The 6,226-nt window shown below is 50.6% G+C and overlaps 1 long non-coding RNA gene across 1 annotated transcript; it reads right to left on the bottom strand.

Annotated features, from left to right (window-relative positions):
• Window positions 1-797: 797 nt before the first annotated feature.
• Window positions 798-5,945, bottom strand: LOC125316826. The gene is made up of 3 exons (XR_007200586.1): window positions 5,751-5,945; window positions 4,036-4,280; window positions 798-959 (listed from the first exon to the last, which is right to left on the bottom strand). It is a non-coding gene; the product is annotated as an uncharacterized LOC125316826 (long non-coding RNA).
• Window positions 5,946-6,226: the final 281 nt, after the last annotated feature.

Genomic DNA, 6,226 nt, shown 5'->3' with positions numbered 1-6,226 from the left:
TCCCACCATCTCCACCCGTTCTTCCCTCACTGGCTTTGGACTCTCCCTGCGCATTTCCCAGGAAAAAAAGGAGCAGGTTTGGGCAAGGAAGAAGGAAGAACTGATGGTGTTTGACAGGAATCCCTGCATCCCATGTCTGTGTACCTCCTTGCCCACCCCCCCGCTGTCATGGGGTACTGCTCCTGCATCTGATGTGAGGCTGCTCATTGCTGCCATGTCTTGCAGTCTTGGTCCCCTGTTTTCACCCGTGTTCTGGGGATGTAGTGACCTATTTCATGCCTTGCCAAGGAAGCAGCCGCCCTCCCTCTGAGCTGCCCCAGCTGGCTGAGACGTGATAGACCAACACTGTTACTCATGGGTGGGAGGCCCATGTGAGTCACGCTTCCCTTCGCCCCACACGCGGGGTGGCTGTGGCAGGAGAGCGGGGAGCAGAGAGCGGGACTGCACCCCGCGCATGGCCACGCACAGCAGAGGCACAGTTGGGCCCAGGCGGGAGCGAGAAGCAGTGGGTAGATCAGATGGTGATGAACCATAAACAGGATCGTTTCCCATGGGCTGGCTGAGCTGCTCCAGCCTTTGCCAGCAGCACTAGGATGGTTGTCAGGTCTGCGAGGCGGTCTCTAAGCCACCCTGCTCTGCAGAAAAACATTACTAATGTTCCCACGACCGGAGCAAGAGAGAAGAGACAAATAACTTGGACAGCAACATGAAACAGTGGCAAAAATCTGGAAGACAGAGGAGGAGAAAGGAAAAAAAGAAGAGGGTGGAAAGCTCTATAATGACTGAAAGAGCCCCAGATGGATACGAACAGAGAAAAGGCTAGAGACAGAAATAGTAGCACTAATGAGCTGAGCTGAACGACCCCACTCCTGCTGTACCTGAGCATCCTTCGCTGTCCTCAGAGCCCTGACGCTGCCAGCCCTGGGAGAGGAGGAGTGGGAGCAGGAAGCTGCTCAGACCTGGATGAACAGAAGCAATTAAGTTCCTATAGCAACGCTTCATAAAAAATCCCAAAGCAGAGGCACCTATAGGGCTGGGTAGAAAAAGGGTTGTGGCTCCAGGCAGCATCCCCCAAGGGAGAACCATGAGAAATGTGTGCTTCCTCATCCTGAGCATGGTTCCTGCTGCACCTTTGCTGCTTGAAGACTTCCTGTTTCCATATATGAGCAGCCAGCCCTCCCAAGACATAGGAAAAGTTCACTTTGCCTGTTTTGCCTTGAGGCCATTTTGTTTTGAAGACCTACAGCACATCTCACAGTGCCAAGGAATTGTGGCAATGTTTTCACTAGCAAATTTTTTTATCTGGACGGCTTTTCTGGGAAAAGGCAGATATATCTCATCCCTGTCATTGCTGACCACTTCAGCCTCCAGTCTTTACTGAAAAGCCTCCAGCTTTCAGTAAACTCCTTCAGCTTTGTCTGTGGGACCCCATGGCATGGCATTGCTTAAATATGGCTTTTTGGATGGAGCTTCAAAGAAGAAAAAATGGTCTGCATCATCCTGCTTCAGAAGATGAACTTGAGCTCTCATCAGAAGTTTACAGATGTAAAAGAGGGCTAAAAACCCCCAGGTGATACCTTCTGTGAAAACAGTCATCAGGCACTGAACCCTTAGAGTTGTGTAGTTCAGTGGCAAAGGTCCCAGTGCCCATGGTGAGGCTGGGGGGTGGTGCAGCAGAAGCCAAGGGCTGCAGGGCTGCAGGGCTGCAGTAAGTGGCAAAGTGTGCTGCAGCATGTGTGGGCACTGGGCTTTGTTCCCTTCCAGAAGCAGTAAATCAAGCTTCTCTTTGCAGCCATCCAGGGAGAAACAGCGTGGTTGGTTCCCCAAAGGGCTGCTGTCTCTTCTTCAGATCACCTTTGGAGCAGGCAAGCTGCTGATCCAGCTGGCAAGAGCTCTCCATTGGACACCATTACTAGGACACACCATGCCATGCTTAGCTTTTGTGGTAGGGAATTCAAACAATTCATGTCACTTTGAAGTTTGTGGTGCGGTGTCCCAGTCCAGGCCCACCATGTGGCCTCACTGCAGGCTGGCACAGAGTGAGCAAGCCCAGTGGCACAGCTCCTACACCTGCCCTGTATCCAGTCCTTTCCTTGGCTTGGATGCCTCTCCCTGCCCTTTCCTCCTTTTCTCAAGGCTGGGCTGTAGCATAGGGGAAAACCAAGAATACTGCATGCTATTTTTTCCTCTCCTTGGCTGGTCCCTTGGAGATTGCTGCTGTTTTCTCCCAATTACAGAAAATGCTTGAAGCTGTGCAGAGGCTTAGTCACACAGCCAGGGAGGCAGCAGTGCCTTTCTTAGCTCTGTGGAGTGCAGTCTTGAACCACTGTAGCACTTCTTGCTTACCCTTGTGCCCTGAGACATCTTAGGTTTCAGTCTTAGGTTTCAACTGCTCTTCACCTGAGCTCTGCTTGGCATGGGCAGCTGGAAAATGCTGGGCTCCAGTTTAGCTGGAGCATTAGCAGAGAAAGGGAAAGCTGGAGCACCAGCCAACAAAATGTTATAGGGAATCCTCTTGCCCCCATCTCTGCTGATGCCGAGGCTAGGGCCTGGCTTTCCTGTTTGAAACAGGTGTGGGGGCTGGGGTCGCCTGCTGCAGGGTCGGCTCTGCCTTTAGCAGCTTCCATAGTTTCAGCAGCTTGTGTGCCAAGCTTTGCTTAGAAGCTCTGGTGCAAAGAGCCCCATTCTGCAGAAAGCCCACGAGAATACAAAATCCCCTAGGACTTTTCATTGTGGAGGAGAAGCTGGTCAAAACCAAAATCAACAGTCCTGAAGCAAATAGTGCAGGCTTTGATCTACTCAGTTAAATATGAGCCCTGGTGAACTGGATCCTCCTCTCTTTGTGCATATTCTCAGACAAAGTATTTTTCTTCAAGAGAACAGGCTGCAGACTGGCAGGCTTTCTCTTCTGTCCTACACCAGATGATGAGTTTTATGACAACATTGTCCTGGCTTAAGTCATCCCATGCTTGGCTGGTCTTGTGCTAAACTTAAAAATGGAGAGCCTCAAAACCCCGAATGTTGTTTCCGGCGTGCCCTAGATAGCGACATTGCTTAGATTTGCTGGTGCCACTGTGTTTGCTGAGCATAAGTATTTGGTCAGTCTTTTAACTGGTAAGTGCTGGTCCACTGCAATGAAAACATCAGATTTAGAGGAAGAAAAACAAAGGAAAAAGACAGCATTTAGTAATTTTAGAGACACCACATGCACTCAGCAAAAGTGGAACCAGCCCCGTTTCAGACTGGGGGTGTCCTTGAAAGCTGTAGCCATACATGAGCACTTCAGGGCTGGCTCTAGGGCCAGCTCTTCCTCCTCTGCCCAGGGACCATTTCATATGTTTTGCAATACAGCAGGGCTCCAAAAAGCACATCTGAAGCCCTCAGGAGTTGAGCACCACCGCTGCTCACCACTGGTACAAGGAAAGCTGGACCTTGGTGCCTGGCTTTTAGGTCCTTCCCCAGGTAGCACAGCTGGGATAGGGAGCTGACCTGTGCCACCCTGACCCTGGGTCTGGAAAACCCCAACTCTAGCTTAGGTCAGGGGAGGAACAAAGGAAAATCCTTCCTGAAAGGCAAACAGATGGCAAAAGTGAAACAATGAGCCAGTTGCTTACAAGGAAAACCCCCCAGCTGCTGTGTGGGTGGTGTGGGAGCACAGCCCCATGACTGCTGGGAAGTTGGGGCCCTTCTGGACAGCTGTGGGAGCCAGGGGCATTGCAGTGATGGTGTCCAAGGAGCACATGTCCTGCACAGCCTGGCCTGCCCAACCAGTTGCCATCCCTGCGAGTTAAAGGCAGCAGAGTTCTGGGATACCTGTGCAGAACCCATGTAGGAAGCAGCCACAGGATTTGACAGCAGGAGGGAAGGGGTTCACCTTGCCCCGTCCTTCCACCCAGGAGTGGGGCTGGGTGCCTGGCTTGCACTGCAGTACTGCTTATCGTGCTGTCACATCTTGTTCAGTCTCCCACGCCTCCTTGGCTCCATCACTTTGGCTTTCTAGCTTCTAATAATCCTCTTCCAGTATTTAATGCTTACCTCCGAGGACTCAGCAGTGACACTGTCTGCCCTGGATGTGTGTTTTCCCCTGGGCCACAGCTCACATGGTTGGAAGCAGCAGGGCAGGAACCATATTTATGTCTGAGGTCCCGATGCTGTATCAGCAGTCCAGCGCTGCCACACCGTGGGAATCATGGCTCATGTGTCGGACTGGCCTGGCTGCAGAGATATCCCACTTTGGGCATGCCACTCCATCCACTGGCTCTGCTGGGACCACTGTACCCCTATGAAGGGAGATTCTTAATTGACTGACAGGCTGTAATGCACAGTAGTGATGAGCTTCTTGCCCCCACCCTGGACTGGCTTCTGGTCTGCAGCCAAGACATAGAGCCATCACCTGTCGAGGCTTCAGTCATGTTCCTAGGGCTGAGACCTCTCCAGCTTCCACCACCACTTTCCTGCCTTCCTTTTTGGATGGTCAAACACCAGGTAGAGTAAATCCCACTGAAGCATGGAAAAAGGTGGTGTAGAAGTCTGGCTGAGGAACACGTGTGTCATTTTGCCCTGCCATCACCCTTCCTCCCTGGAAGCATCCAAACAAGTGAATGAGGCATACCAAGCAAGCCCCCTGCTGCCTTTCAGTAGCAGGAACAGCAGTGACCCTGCCTCAAAGATGAATTTGGCAGCCATGTAAAAGATTTTTGCATATGCTCTAAACAGTACTTGGATGGCAAGTAAGGACAAACACAGCTTTGCCCTTGGAAGCAAACTATCTGATGTGGCTGCTGGTGCAGGTAATTAATAGCAACTGCTTTATGTAAAGCAGCAGGAGGATCAGTCCATTTTCCACAGCTCCTAAACTGACCCCGTGGTGGCACTGCCATTGGGACAGACGGCCCATGGCTAGAGCACCAGCACTGCTCACAGCAATGCCCACAGCACAATCTGCAGCCTCTTGCTGAGCTGCACAGTGCTGCCCTCAAAGAAAAACCACCAGCCATGGCCAGCTAAGCTTGGGAAGGCTGATGGGCCAGCAGCCCAAAGCAGTGTGGAGTTTTCCATGGTCAGTTATTGTGCTGGCATGGCCAGAAGCTGCTATTATTAGATGGCATATGAATCACCCACACACGACTGGAATTAGCAGCCTCAGCCCGAGCCGAGCTGGGCACTTATTGGAAAAGGCTCATTTAAGCCCAGCCAAGAGACAAAAGTGGACAGGGCTCAGAGAAATCACTTCCCAATGCCCACTTCAGCCCTGGCTGCCACCTCTACCAGCTGAGAAGGAAGCACCAGCTCTGGGGGTCTCCCATGGCCCTGATGGCCAGGGGAAAGGAAGGATCAAAGATCCCTGTTCGTGCACTGCCAACCCCACGCAAAATTTAGCAAGAGAAGAAAAACTATGGGGGATACAATCTTAAATCATGATCTGATGGGGTTGGTTAAAAGGTCACAGCCTGACGAAATGTACAGGTGCAGGGCTTACAGCTGCCGTGCCTGTGCCTCAGCCTGGTCTGCTGCAAAGCGACATCAATGCGCAACACAAACAGATGCTGAGCAGGGTAACAGGGCTCTGTGGCTGTAGGGCCCAAACTGGCAGATTACTGGGAACTCACTGGGTGCAGAGCAAAAGAAAGAAAAGAGGGAGCTGGAAACATATTTATGTTTCTGGATGGGAAAACACTGACGCCCTTGGATTCCTGTTTTGACTCATTTAAGCCTGGAACTGCAATAAGACAGCCCAGTAAGTAACATACCTTGTAAGAATTGCAGCTGCTAAAGTTTTCCTTCAGTGTCATCACTAGTCATTTTCCCCATGTTGTTCCTCATTTACTCTTTTGCAAATGAGATAAAGTCCGGTCTCCATGTTCTCTTGTATGGTTGTGAATCAAATGCATCAGCAATGAAGTTCAATCACCAGAGCTGTGCTGTGAGCTTGCTTCACCCTGAGCTTTTCCTACCAAAATTAAAATAACATACCATGTCATCTTTTCACAGGACATGAAACAGAATTTCATATGCATTGCAAAGTCACACCAAGGCACATTGTGAAGAGTGGTGGAGTGAGTATACACCATTTCTTATAGCCTAACAAAGGAGCTTTTATTTAATAATGAAGTATTACAGCACAGTACAAAGATTTGCTTTGTTCAGTGACTAGAAATTGTTTGCAGATTTTTCCAGCCACGGGGAGCTGACAGTTCACTTAGGAAATCAATTCTTAAAGCTAGAG

The sequence above is a fragment of the Corvus hawaiiensis genome, chromosome 1, assembly GCF_020740725.1.
Source record: "Corvus hawaiiensis isolate bCorHaw1 chromosome 1, bCorHaw1.pri.cur, whole genome shotgun sequence".
Lineage (NCBI taxonomy): Eukaryota > Metazoa > Chordata > Aves > Passeriformes > Corvidae > Corvus > Corvus hawaiiensis.
The sequence above is the reverse complement of the archived record's forward strand: the minus strand, read 5'-3'. Positions and strand labels throughout refer to the sequence as shown.